At 39.0% G+C, this 14,611-nt stretch overlaps 1 protein-coding gene across 5 annotated transcripts in view; it reads left to right on the top strand.

The window, feature by feature from the left end:
• Nucleotides 1–14,611, top strand: part of GGACT (gamma-glutamylamine cyclotransferase) — a 71,547-nt gene that overhangs the window by 21,834 nt on the left and 35,102 nt on the right. For 2 of the 5 annotated variants that reach the window (XM_027854100.1, XM_027854102.1), the window contains exon 3: nt 5,040–5,099. The exons of the other annotated variants lie outside the window; for them this stretch is intronic. The gene's annotated coding sequence lies outside the window, so the exon portion shown is untranslated. The remainder of the gene's footprint in view (nt 1–5,039; nt 5,100–14,611) is intronic. 5 annotated transcript variants of the gene reach the window in all.

The following is a 14,611-nucleotide window of genomic DNA, read 5'->3' on the forward strand; positions in this document are numbered from 1 at the left end:
GGTTAAATTCTCCATAATAAATAGTAACATGGCTTCACTACTGTGCAGCTGCCTAATTAACCAGTAGCAATGTTTAAGATTAAAATGACCCCTCATTCTCCCCTTTGTAATTGGATGGTGAAGGTTTTGGTCTAAAAGAGGGTTGTTTCCCTAAACATTATAGGTGATGGATTTCTTTAAAAGACTACATACAGGTAGGCAAAGAGGCAGAGAAGCAGCAGCACCTGACAGTTGTCTGCTCAGTTTAGGGTTGCCACGGATGTTTTTATTATAGGGTCAAAGAAATCAATAGCTCTAGATTTAGCAGCAATGTATTATGACATTGCTACCGAATAATGAGGCTAGAAATTCATGTAGGAAAAGGCTTGGAAACACTAAAAACTTGGCCGTTATTCCTTTACCCACCTTCCCTTTCTGGTAGTCTTTCACACTTCCTTACCTTGCCCTGTGCTGGTGGAAAGCAAGAGAAATATGGTTTTAGAGATTTGCATATTTTGATTATCACCACAGAGCATTGCCTCATTTGGGATACTTTGGGATCTCAGCTCAGAGGTGCTCTCTCCCTCCCACAGATATTTTATGCACACTAAAACTTTATCTGGGGCCCAATTTAATATAAATTTCTTCAGATTGTCCTTCATATATGTATAAAACCTTCATACTTCATTTTGCCAGTCCTTCATCCATTGAATGACCTTATCGGTCAGATCAATTAAGCACCAATTAGGGGAAGTAAAAGGTAGCATGAACCCCTGCCCACATAAGGATCAAGAATGGATTTTGTAGTTGTAATCAGGTACTTTTTGGTACCATTTATTAAACACTGTTTAAAGACTAAAATCAATTCTGTGTTAATAATTTGTGTCCTGAAACTTGGCTTCACAGAATAATAGGTGGGACTTATATTTCCCCCCTTTTTTTTTCCATTCATTATCTTGTCTGTATGTCCTACTTTGTCTCTAAGGACAACATAAGGTTTGAGTGTTCCATTTCCTATATATTTTAAAAAATTGAATCACTTGTATGATTGTAAAGGATTTCATTAGCTCACTGTTTGAATAGGTAGTTTTATTTCTAAGGTAATTTGAATGGACTCCTGTGATTAAAAATTCTAGTTGAAATGTTGAGCTTTATACCTTTCTGCTAGCTTAAATTAGGTTAGCAAAACAAACTTTGTTTTTCATTGACCCCCATTGGTATTTCTAGTACTTTACCTAGAAAAAGGTTTAGAGCCATATCGTATGACAGGTAATTAAGCAATTAAAATTGTGAGGCATTTGCCTATTAGCAATAGACGGTAAAAGTTCTTTTAGAGGCTGCCTTTCTACAGAGTGGTTATTACAGGCAGGCAAGTCCCAGAGTATTACTTTTGGCTGGGATTCACACATCTTTCCAAGAACCTTTAAATTTTTAGGATTGTGGTGCTCTGGAAACTAGGGGCTTGAAGTATAATGGCAGTGCTCTCTCAGAGATGAAGAAATTTCACCTATGCTTCTGTTCTTTAAGGTCAAGCTAGATTAAGGATTGGCTAGTAGATTCTGGATGCAGTTTGTCCGATGATAATATAGGGTTGTTCTTTGGGTTGTCCTCCGATTCAGGTTAGGATGAGGAGGTTGGCGATTAAAATTCAGAAAAGGGTTTGGGAGATGTGTCTTGACATAGGTTGTAAGTGGTAGTTGGTGCTAAAATAATATCACATCTCTTAGGGTGTAAAACTGAGACATCATTGTGAGAGGTTTTTGTTGTTTTTAAGATTATGGTCCTCTACCAAGAGTCAACTTTTAGCCTGCCTCATCACCTCAGGCTACCAGTTAGATAAGAGGAATAAAACAACATATTTGGTGAGAGCACCATCTTATTTAAGACTTTGAGAAGGACACACAACCTGTCTAGAAATTTTGATCTCTAAGACCAATTCAGTATGTATGTAGAAGGCAAGGAGCAGAAATATAAACCTGGGGAAAGACTTCATATGTTGGGCCTTGTGTCCTGAGTTGAAGCCACCAGGGATAGAACACAATTTGGGAGCCAGGCTTGGGAAAGTTCCCCAGGGGAGGGAAAATCCTCAAAATCCCGTCTTGGCCTTTTTGCTGCACTATTGTTGGTCATCCTAAGCATCCTCCATGAAAGGCATGGTATGAATCCCTAGGGCAGGCAGGATACCTGGACCCCAAGGACATGGGTCATAGGATCACAGAATAGCTTTAGAGCTGGGTAAGAGCCCATCTTCTCTACGTCCCTAGTTTCATAGATGAAATGTCTAAGACCAAGGGATGTTAAATGAATTGCCGAAGCCCACATAGGCAGTATGTGTCATTGGTGAGCTTTGTCCTCAGATTCTCTTACTCCAAAGCCAGTGGGTACTGTCACACTGGGAGATGGGGCAGCCTGTCCTTCCTGGTCCTCCAGCTGACCACTGTCTGGCCCGTACCTAAAGCCTTCACATTTTGGTAGGACCTGCCAGAACTTGGCATCTGCTGGCCTATGTAGGCTTCAAGAATCCAGTGCTGCTGCAGTGGCCATTAAACAGCTCTGGAATATCAGTATAGTGGAGATTTACACATCAAAAACCGTAATTTTGAGAAAACATAACTTGGAAATGGCATAGGTGAATCACTTATGAGGAAAAAAGTAGTAAATGGCATAATCAAAACATTTGGTCTATTAAACTAAGAAAATGATGTTTGGACATAGTTTTTATTTTTAACGTTAAAGAGTCATAGTTACTTAGACCAACCATGGGCCCTATTAAGTTTTTAAAATATGAACAAAGCCTTTGGTCTAATTTTTTTAATGCCCTTAAAAACCACTTGAATTAAATGTAACATACATCAATGTTCTAATAACCACAGAGCAATAAACATTCTTTTTAACAGAGGATTTTGCTGTACTCGAAGAGGACATGTTCTTGTATTTTTTAAAAAAGCAAAGTGTATACCAAAATGTGCATTTAGTAACATTAAATATTCTGACATGCCCCTCAAATCTAGGAAACCTATAATATTGTAAAACAGAGGAAAAGATGTAAAAGCAGATTTTCACTTTGAGCAGTATACCTGGCTTTTGTCAGTTGGTCACAACGGTAAAGTAGCTTTTAAAAGTAGGGGTAGGTTGTTTTTTTTTTTTTGTTTTGGTTTTTTCTGGGTGGTGTAATAGGGCCAAATTCAATTAGTTCAATATGTTTAGCTTCCTCAGTGGAGACCAGAGTTTCTCAAACTGAACATATTTTTGTTAACATTTTGGACTCTAATTGATTCTGGTCCAAAGGTAATAGAATGTTGTTGGTGAACAATGACCAGCTGTGTGTTTAGGATTCATAAGGATGTGAGTAAATTGAGTTCATTTTGTGTAAAGTATTTAAAAGCATGTTTAAATAGCATACACTTAATTTCCTTCCCTACTCTATCCTCCTTGGTAATTCATTGTTTTAACTCATCCCTTAGCTATTTTATTGAATTTAATTTCGTATTATTATAAAGAGACCCAAATTAAGGAATTTGAACACTACAGACAGCAGTAATTAAGGAAAATTCAAGAGTATTTGGTTAAATTCTGAATTTCTTTGCTTTTCTTGCCTTAAAAGATCCTAATTCTTTTAAAATGGAACTGGGCTGGGCAGGAATATTTTATTTTTCTCTTATCAGGGAGCTCTTTGGGAAAGGAAGCATAGCATAGTAGATAGTCAGGAAGACCTAGGTTCAAATATCACCTTTAACTCGTGGGGAGGTCACTTCTGTCTTTGGAATAGGGGAGCAGAGTTGGATTGGATGGCCTCTTAGGTCTTTTTTTTAGCCCTAAATCTATGATCCTTGAATCATAATAGGTAGTTGGTAAGAATGGCTTGTGCTCTTTTCATTCCTACACAAATATGTTTATATGTTGACCAACCTTATTCACTGTTCTTCTCTGCTCAGAAAATATAAACTGATTTTCATAATAATAATAGTTGATTGTGTAGATGTTTTATCAGTTACTATTATGAAAATTTATTTACAGTTTCTATGTAGTGATCATTGAGTATATCTGAGACAGACAGTAAAAATGGACAATGAATTGGAGCAAGAGTTGAACAGAGAGGATGAGAGAGAGAGCTGGATTGCCTTCAGGAAACTGCAAAGTTACTTTAATGCCCAAAATTTTTTCCTGGAAACAAGGACCCAACTTTTTCATACCAATATTCTACCAGTGTTATTATATGGCTTTGAGACATGGAACACAGTAGTCTCCAAAGAATTTTAAATTACTTATTCACAGAGCTGCACAGAGAGATAAATGGTGGGTGTGAGCAAGCTTGGGTAAGAAATGTTGGACAGTCCAAGTGCTCTGTTGGTATCCTTGAGATATCAGGAGAAAACTATGAGAGGATAGGAGTTGCACAGGATGGGCAGATGTGATTGGGTTGTGATCCACTTTAATGAAGGTAGTACCAAAATCATTGAGATCACAGATCTATTGGGCTGTTTCAGTAGTTGAGTGACAGCTGACATTTATATAGCTCTTTAATGTGTGCAAAGCTTTTTATATATGTTGATAGAATTCTCCTGTGAATCCATCAGGACCAGGGGTTTCTTTGCTAATTCCTTGACAACTAGGTCTATTTTTTCCCTGGTGAGATCGGATTAGTTACTATCTCTATCTGGTCTTCTTATAGTGCGGATATTTTATATTTTCAAAGATAATTCTTCTATGTATTTTGTGTTCTTAGTTTTGTTATTATATAACTCTGCTTAATATGTTCTGATTATTCTTTTTATTCTAGTTTTGCAGTGACTTCACCTTGCTCATTTGCTATTTTATTGATTTTATTTTCTTCTCTCTTTTAATCAGATTAGCTAAGGGTTTATCAATTTTGTTAGGTTTTTTTCAAAGAAGTAGCTTTTTGTTTTAATGATCATTTCTAGGGTTTTTTTTGTTTCCAGTTTATTTCCTCTCTAATTTTTAATATATCCTCTTTTGTGCTTATTTGTTGATTTTGCCTAAGATCCACATTCATGTCATTAATCTTCTCTTTTTCTATTTTGTTAATGTATGATTGTAAGGATATAGAAAACCAGAGTTTTCTCACTGAGGATTGCTTCAGCTGCATCCCAGAAATTTTGGTATGTTGTCTTATCGTCATTTTCTTTTACAGTTATTAATTGTTTATAATATTTGTTCTTTGACCCAGTAATTATTTAAGATTTCATTGTTAAGTCTACATTTGGGTCTATATCTTTTGTTTGTGGTCCCTGAACCAATTTCTGTTCTTATTGTGTTGTGGTTTATAAAGGATGTATGGACTGTATCTAACTTTTTTACATTTGTTTGCAGTATCCCTGTGCCCTAGTACGTGGTCCATTTTAGTAAAAATTTCATATGGTACAGAGAAATATGTATATTCTTTTGCTGTCCCATTTTAGACAATACTATAAATCTTTTAACTCTAGTTTTTCCAGAAATGTGTTCAGTTCTACATTTTTCCTTTTGCTGATCTTTCTCTTAGATTTATCCAAAACTGATAAAGGGATATTGAAGTCTCCTGTCATTATGGTGTTACTGCCTGTGTCTTCTTTTTTTTTTTGCAAGGCAATCGGGGTTAAGTGACTTGCCCAGGGTCACACAGCTAGTGAGTATCATGTGTCTGAGGCCGGATTTGAACTTGGGTCCTCCTGACTCCAGAGTACTCTATTCCCTGCACCACCTAGCTGCCCCTGCCTCTGTCTTCTTGAAGCTCAGATGGTGTTTCCTTTATGATTTTGGATGCTATAGCATTTGGAGCATATAAGTTTATTACTGCTGTTGATTTATTGTCTATAGTTCCTTTCAGCATAATACAGTTTCCTTGTTTATCCCTTTTTATTTCTTAATTGTTTTTGCTTTGTCAGCGTGATTCCAACTCCTGCTTTTTTGGATTCACTTGATGTATAGTAAAAAAAAGTTTTTCCATCTCAGTTTTATTTTGTGTATGTCATTTTTTTAATTAATTAGTTAATTAATTTTTTAACAGGTGTTTTTAAAACTTCGGGTTACAAATTCTCTCCCTCCCTCCCTCCCCACCCACCTTCATTGAAAAGGCAAGCATCTCGATACAGGTTATAGATGTGATGTCATGCAAAATACTTCTATAGTAGTCATGTTGTGAAAAACTAAGTATATTTCCCTTCATCCTATCCTACCCCCTATTTATTCTATTCTCTCTTTTGACCCTGTCCCTCCTCAGAAATGTTTGTGTCTGATTATCCCCTCCCCCAATCTGCCCTTCCCTCTGTCAACCCCCTGCCCTCTTGTCCCCTTCCCCCTTATTTTCCTGTAGGGTAAAATAGATTTACATACCCCATTGTGTATGTTATTCCCTCCTTAAGCCAAATCCTATGAGATTAAGATTCACTCATTCCCTCTCACCTTCCCCCATTTCCCCTCCATTGTAAAAGCCTTTTCTTGTCTGTTTCATGTGAGATAATTTACCCCATTCTACTTCTCCCTTTCTCCTTCTCCCAGTATAATCCTCTCTCACCCCTTAATTTTATTTTCCAGATATCACCCCTTCATCTTCAACTCATCCTGTGCCCTCTATCTATCTATACATACATATACTTTTTTTCCCTCTTACTACCCTAATACCGACAAAGGATTCACGAGTTACAAATATCATCTTTCCCTGCAAGAATGTAAACAATTCAACCTTAATAAGTCTCTTATGATTTCTCTTTCCTGTTTACCTCTTCCATGTTTCACTTGAGCCTTGTATTTGAAAGTCAGATTTTTCTATTCAGCTCTGGTGTTTTCCTCAGGAATGCTTGAAAGTCCTCTATTTCACTGAATGACCATTTTTTACCCTGAAGGATTATACTCAGTTTTGCTGGATACGTGATTCTTGGTTGTAATCCTATCTCCTTTGCCCTCCAGAATATTATATTCCATGCCCTGCGGTCCCTTAATGTAGAAGCTGCTAAATCTTGTGTTATCCTGATTGTGTTTCCACAATACTTGAATTGTTTCTTTCTGGCTGCCTGCAATATTTTCTCTTTGACCTGGGAATTCTGGAATTTGGCTACCATATTCCTAGGAGTTTTCCTTTGGGGATCTCTTTCAGGAGGTGATTGATGGATTCTTTCAATTTCTATTTTGCCCTCTGGTTCTAAAATATCAGGGCCGTTTTTCTTGATAATTTCTTGAAAGATGATGTCTAGGCTCTTTTTTTGATCATGGCTTTCAGATAGTTCAGTAATTTTTAAGTTCTCTCTCCTGGATCTATTTTCCACATCAGTTGTTTTTCCAATGAGATATTTCACATTCTCTTCTATTTTTTCATTCTTTTGTATTAGTTTTGCAGTGCCGTGATCTCTCAAATTGTCGCTTGCTCCATTCTAATTTTTAAGGAAGTATTTTCTTCAGTAATCTTTTGGACTTCCTTTTCCATTTGGCCAATTTTGCTTTTTAGGGCATTCTTCTCCTCATTGGCTTTTGGAACCTCTTTTGTCATTTGGTTTAGGCTATTTTTTAAGGTGTTATTTTCTTCAGTATTTTTTGGGGGTCTCCTTTAGCATCACTCTCAGTTTTTCCTCTACTTCTCTTACTTGCTTCTCAAAATCCTTTTTGAGCTCCATGGCCTGAGACCAATTCATATTTTTCTTGGAGGCTTTGGATGTAGGAGCTTTGGCTTCATTGTCTTCTTCTGGTTGTGTGTTTTGATCTTCTTTGTCACCAACATAAGATAATGTAGTCCGACTCTTTTTGCGCTGCTTGTTCATGATCCCAGCCAATTACTTGAGTTATAAACACTTTGTTAAGGTAGGGGTCAGTTTCCAGTGTGGAGAATGTACTGTCCCAAGCTTCAGGGGTTTTGTGCAGCTATAAATTTTCAGTTCTTCCAAGGTGCTATGATCAAGGGCGAGGTGTTTACTCCTTTCCTGGCTTGTGCTCTCAAGCATTCTTTTCTGTCTTGGAACTGGGGGGGAGATTTCCTCTCCACAGTGACTACAAGCTCCACTATGCCAGCGCTCCTCCTCGTCCCAGGATCGCCACCCAGAACTGTGACCCAGATCCAAGCACAGGCAAAGCAAGAGAATCCTGCACCAGCAAAGAGATCCCTGCAATCCCCCTCTGATCAGTCACTCGATTCCCCCTCAGTCTGTGGGCTGGAAGCTCAGGAAGCAGCCACCGTCCCAGGGCCATGCTCAGGAATTGGGGCTGGTACCTAGCTTACCGCAGAAACAGACTTTTCCCACTGACCTTCTAAGTTGTCTTTGGCATTTGTGGGTTGAGAAGTCTGGAAACCGGCACAACTGCCCATGATTCAGTCGTCTGAGTCCTGCTCCAGGTTCACTGCGGCCTGCACGCCCATGCTGAACTGAGCTCCTCTCCCAGCCTAGCGTGATATACCTTTCCAATCAACCATCCAGGTTATCTTGGGCTGGAAATTTGTTTCACTCTGTTTTTTTTGTGGGTTCTGCTGCTTTAGAATTTGTTTAGAGCCATTTTTTTATAGGTATTTGTGATGAGGATGGGATCTAGACCCCACAAAGGAAAAACCCTGGACTTTCCCACATGGCCAAATCTCTGGCATTCTCCTGAGTCTGTAATTCCATACCTCCCTATGGTCCCAGGCCACTTCCTACCCTTAATCCTATCTAGGCTCCATTCTTCCTTGGCCACTCCTAGAGTTCTATTACCTCATAGACTACTTGGCCGCTTCTAGATCCCTCCCATAGTCTTTCTGTATATAAGGTCCATTTTGTCTCCAGTAAGAGGCTTGGATTCTTAAAATCTAGCCACTGGTCAGATTCTTATAATCTAGCCAATAGCTTACTAATATTCAGACTCCTTAAGAGTCTGCCCAATATGACAGATGTTCTAATAAACCTTGTCCTTGGCTGAAAGAAGGCTTGAGTTGAATTCTTTTGGGCAGGACCCTTGTGTTGTGATATTGGGCTCCCAGCACCCCTGAACCCCTAAATCGTATCATTTTGGTGGCCTGTATGGGGAAACTGCCTAACCCCAAGTTCTTCTTCAGCCAAGACTGGAAGGTATGTAAGCCTCCCCTCCCTCCTTTCTTGCTCTGCAGTTAGGGTCACTCTCCAAGCAGACAGTCACGAAGCTATCGCTCACTCGGACTGATGCTCTCAGTCCACTGGGTCGGTTCATGACCATGGACCTGGGTATGCCTTCCACAGCATAGAGGAGAAGAATGGATGCCCTACCTGGAAATGTATGCTCAATTCTGTTAATTTCCTTGGCTCTAGGGAATTGGGGAAAACTGCAGTTGCTTTTTGGTTCCCTGAGGCTTATTTATTCCCTTGCCACTGCACCTCTGAATCCTTCTTCATGGAGGTTACAGGGAAAGTTAGAATAGCTAAAAATATCTTGGCAGATTCTGTAGGTTTTGTGATTGATCATTAAGGAGTTTTGAAACACCTGTACAACATGGTCACTCCCTTCCCTTGAGTCAAGAGGGTATCTGTTAAACCCCTCTCATAGGAGAAGAGAGTTTCACTCTTTACCCCTCACCTTTGATTTTGCCCTGCCCCACTGGGAAAGGAAGGAGGGGGGAGGGGCAGCAGCTACAGTGTGAGCCCCCCTGGCAATGCCCTTGTGCCCTAGGGCAACCTTTGCCTCAAGCATCACTCAGGTTCAACACATCCTGCTCAAGGTAAAGAAGCTGACCTCTGAACTTGGGTAAGCATGCTCTTCTTGAAGTTTTAGTTTTTAACTGTTAATGATGAGATGTTGATTCTCTGTGTAAAGTAACTTGGAAATGCATTTGACAAAACTCAAGTCACCTGATTGGTAATGGGTTTGTTTCAAGTTTTAAATTGGTGAACTTTTTGTATCAGTTATGTCAACCAACTTTTCATAATTTGGTTACCACTAAAATAGTTTAGCTATTCTTGGTTATTGTTTTAATATGTAAACTAGCTGAAAAGCTTGTTTGGGTTACAGCTTGCTGAGAATTTGCAAGTATATAGAACTCTCTAATGATTAGCTTTTTATACCAGGACAAATTTAAATTGGAAATGTAAATCCTGGAAAAGTTTTTCCCAAACTGTGATTAGTGAAACTTGCTGTTTGAGGTAAAACTCATAAGATTTTATTTTGAGTTGTCTGATGGATCATAATCCATTGATAATCAGTAATCCACCATCTTGAGAGAAATGCCACAAACTACTCTGAGAACGTGATACTCGTGGGAAATCAGCATCGGGAAAAGCTGAGAGGACAATTTTAGCTTCAGTCTAAGATGGGATCCTCCTGGCTCAGTTTCCCCATCATGTTCCTTTGAAAGGGAATGTTACCCACTTGGCTATTCCTGAGTCTGGCTATGAGGTGGATTTAATCCTGGAAGGTTGGAAAACTGAATTATTTGAATCCAAACAGAGCTAAGGATGTTTTATCCTCTAAAAGTTGGACCCTAAATCTAGTCCCTGCTTTAAATCTGGGCCCTACAGTCTTTTCTGTCAGATTTGTGTCTTCCAGATTATAGGCCATTCACCTATAGTTGGTAGCAAACAGTGAGTACCAGCCAATGTCCACCCATTGTTCCCTGCATGCAGCCTGTGCTCAGTTCCAGTCAACCTCCTCTTTGGGACCCCCTTGAGGCAGGGACAGCTCTATGCCCCTTACCAGCAGGAAGCAGCTTCAGAAGACAAGACCTTTGCCCCTTACACCAAAAGAATTTGGGTCCTATTTGTTTGAGGGGGGATTGATGAGGGTGGGATCTAGACCCCACAAAGGAAAAACCCTGGGCTTTCCCACATGGCCAAATCTCTGGCATTCTCCTGAGGCTATAATTCCATACTCCCTATGGCTCCAGGCCACTTCCTATCTAGGAATCCTATCTATTAATCCTGTCTAGGCGCCATTCTTCCTTGGCCACCCCTGCAGTTCTTTTACCTCATAGACTACTTGGCCACTCCCAGATCCCTCCCATAGTCTTTCTGTATATAAGGTCCATTTTGTCTCCATTAAAAGGCTTGAATTCTTAAAATCTAGCCACTGGTCAGATTCTTATAATCTAGCCAATAGCTTTCTAATGTTCAGATGTTCTGATAAACCTTGTCTTTGGCTGAAAGAAGGCTTGGGTCAAATTCTTTCAGGCAGGACCCTTGTGTTGTGATATTGGGCTCCCAGCACCCCTGAACACTTAAACTGCATCATTTGAAGGGGTTTGGGGGAGAGCTCAAGCAAGTCACTGCTTTTACTCTGCCATCTGGGCTCTGCCCCCCATGTCTTTGCTTTTTAAGTGTGTTTCTTGTAAGAAACAGATTGCAGGGCTTTATTTTCTTATCCAAATTGTCACTCTTTCTCATTTTATTGGATTGTTTAATCCATTCATACTTAAAGTTATAAGAGTTAGGTTTATTTTTTTTTTTACTTCTGTCTCTAAAATTTTTTGTTTGTTTGTTTGTTTGCTTGTTTGTTTTTGTGAGGCAGTTGGAGTTAAGTGAATTGCCCAGAGTCACACAGCTAGTGAGTGTTATGTGTCTGAGGTCATATTTGAACTCGGGTCCTCCTGACTCCAGGGCCAGTGCTCTATCCACTGCGCCATCTAACTACCCCCAAATTTTGGGGCCAGTGCTCTATCCACTGTGCCACCTAGCTACCCCAAAATTTTGGGTTACATTTTAAGTTCCCTTTTTTTGGGGGGGGTGGGCTAGGCAATGTCGTTAAGTGACTTGTCCAGGGTCACACAGCTAGTAAGTGTCAACTATCTGAGGCTGGATTTGAACTCAGGTCCTCCTGACTCCAAGGCTGGAGCTCTATCCACTGCACCATCTAGCTGCCCCCCTAAAATTGGGGTTTTTAAATGATTTACTTTTACCCTCTCTTTTGCTGTAAATATAGTATTATGTTCCTTCAGTTACTTTATTTTATTTTATTTTTTTTAGGATGGCCCTATTCCCACTGACTCTCTTCTCACCCCAATCCCCTCTTCTCATTTGTTATCCCTTTCCCTTTAGAGTTTTGTTTATTCATTCTCTCCTGCTTTTATCTGGTTACATATTTCTTCCCTCATTTTTCCTTCTTAGTAGTCAAGTAGATTGCCCTTTCTTCTCCTTCAGCTGGTCCTGTTTATTAGTTTTTAAAATTTCATTTTTGTTCCCCTTTCCAAAAAGAATTTCTCACTCTTTTCATTATCCATCTTCCCATTAAGTTATTCTAGACCTTCATTCTCTGATTCATGATGCCCTGTGATTGTTTAGTCTCTCTCTTTTCTCTGTATTCTTAATACAAAGCTTTCAAGGTATTCATTCTAGGGTCTCTCATCTAGGCACTTTCTGCCACTGCCTTGTAGGGCATACTCCATAAATTCCCATTCTCTGTTGGGTCTCATATTCAATGCCAGTTATTACTGGGGTCAGAGAGAACACTGCTATGGTAGGACCTCCTCCCTCACCACTGATCCATACCTTCTCTTTTTGATATTTTTTTTTCTAAATTTTCCTGGGACTCTCCTACTTGTGTCCATACTATGCCACTCCTCTGGCCCAGGACAAGTAGATTTTTCAGACACCAAATCTCCCAGGCCTCAGACTCATTTCCTCATTAAGCTTCTCATTTCCCTTCACTCGTAGGAGTATTCATCAATGGAACCCTCTCCCACCAACAGAGTAAGATCTCCTTCCTTCCTCTTCCCTCTTTTCAGTCTTTCCCCATTCTCCCTCCCTCCCTAGTAGTCTCTTTCTGAGCCCACAGAGCTCACCTTCCCCTCGTTACTAGCTTTTGATTTCATGTATTCTCCCATGTTATAATGTAGTCTCCCAGAAGCAGCATTTACTTATAGGCAGTGTGTTCACTTCTGTTTTTCTTTGTAAAAAATTTTTAAACTCTTCTTTATTATTGAATGTCCATCTTTTGTCCTGTGTGATTAAGCTCAGATTGGCAGGTTAGTTCACCCTGGGCTGCATTCTGAGCTCTGTTGCTCTTCAGAACATTTTATTCCATTTCCTTCCTCTTTTTCTGGTGGGTGTGGAAGTTTCACATTATTATAATATCCTTTCCTTTGTATTTTAAGGTCTTTCCCCTGATGGCTTGCAGAATTTGTTTCTAAATTGAATTGTTAAATTTAAGCAGTATGTATCTTGGAGTTTGCAGCTTGGGTTTTTTCCTGGAGGTGATCTGTGAATTCTTTCAATTGAAATTTCATTTTCTATGTTCAGAAGTTCTGGGCAGTTCTTGTCTGTTTTTTCCTTCATTATATGTTTTCATTATATGAAGTTTTTTGTCCTGTCATGTTGTTCTGGGAGACCTATGATCCTTAGGTTGTCTCTACACATTCTGACTTCAAGGTCAGTATGTTTTGCTTGCATGGTGTATCTTTTGTCATGAGATCAGAGTAACTACTTACAAGAGCTTGCTATGTTGCTTTTTTCTTCTTTCTTCTGCCAGAGTATACTTTTAGTAGTGATGGTAGGATTCTTATGGGAGTGTGTTCATGGCTAATTATAGCACCAATACCTTGGATATTTGTAGTAATTATCCTCTCAAGTACTCTCGTATATTAGTTAACTGTCTCATGACATCCCTTTGAAGAAAATAGAGGCATAATTAATTAAATAGAAGAAACCAAGGTCAAGTGACTTAGGGGGCCAATCTTATAGAATATCTTCTCAAACTTAAAATTTCTGAGGTAAGAAAATAGAATCTGTATTGAAACCGTATTGTTAGCAAAGCCTTCAAAATATTTCTGGAAATTTTTATTTTATTTTATATTTTTTATTAATGGTATTTTATTTTTTCTAATTACATGTAAAGACAGTTTTCAACATTGATTTTTTGGAAAGATTTTGAGTTCCACATCTTTCTCCTTTCCTTCCTTCCTTCCCCCATCCCCAAGATGGCAAGCAATCTGATAGAGGTTATGCATGTGCAATTGTGTAAAACATATTTTCATATTAGTCATGTTGTGAAAGAAGAAACAGAGCAAAAGGAAAAAAGTGAAAATAGTATGTATGCTTTGATCTACATTCAGATTCCATAAGTTCTCTGGATGTGGATACCATTTTCCATCATGAGTCTTTTGGATTGTCTTGGATCATTGTATTGCTGAGAAGAGCTAAATCAATCATGGTTGATCTTTGCACAGTGTTGCTGTTACTGTGTACAATGTTATCCTGGTTCTGCTGACTTTCACTTAGCATCAGTTCATGTGACTCCAGGTTTTTCTGAAACCCTCCTGCTCATCATTTCTTATAGCACGATAGTATTACATTACATTCATATACCACAGCTTGCTCAGCCATTCCCCCAATTGATGGGCAATCCCTCAATTTCCAATTCTTTGCTACCATGAAAAGAGCTGCTTTCAATATTTTTTTACATGTGTGTCCTTTTCCCTTTTTCCTCATCTCTTTGGGATACAGACTTAGTAGTGGTATTGCTGGAGCAAAGGGTATGCACAGTTTGATTGACCTTTGGGCATAGTTCCAAATTGGTCTCCAGAATGGCTGGATCAGTTCACAAACTCCAGGAACAATGCATTAGGGTCCCAATTTTCCCACAACTAACATTTATGATTTTCCTTTTCTGTCTTATTAGTCAATCTGATAGGTGTGAGGTGGTGCCTTAGAGATGTTTTAATTTGCTTTTCTTTAATCAATAATGATTTAGAGCATTTTTTCATATGACCATAGAT

Source organism: Vombatus ursinus, unplaced genomic scaffold (assembly GCF_900497805.2).
Source record: "Vombatus ursinus unplaced genomic scaffold, bare-nosed wombat genome assembly UNPS02010304.1, whole genome shotgun sequence".
Classification (NCBI taxonomy): domain Eukaryota; kingdom Metazoa; phylum Chordata; class Mammalia; order Diprotodontia; family Vombatidae; genus Vombatus; species Vombatus ursinus.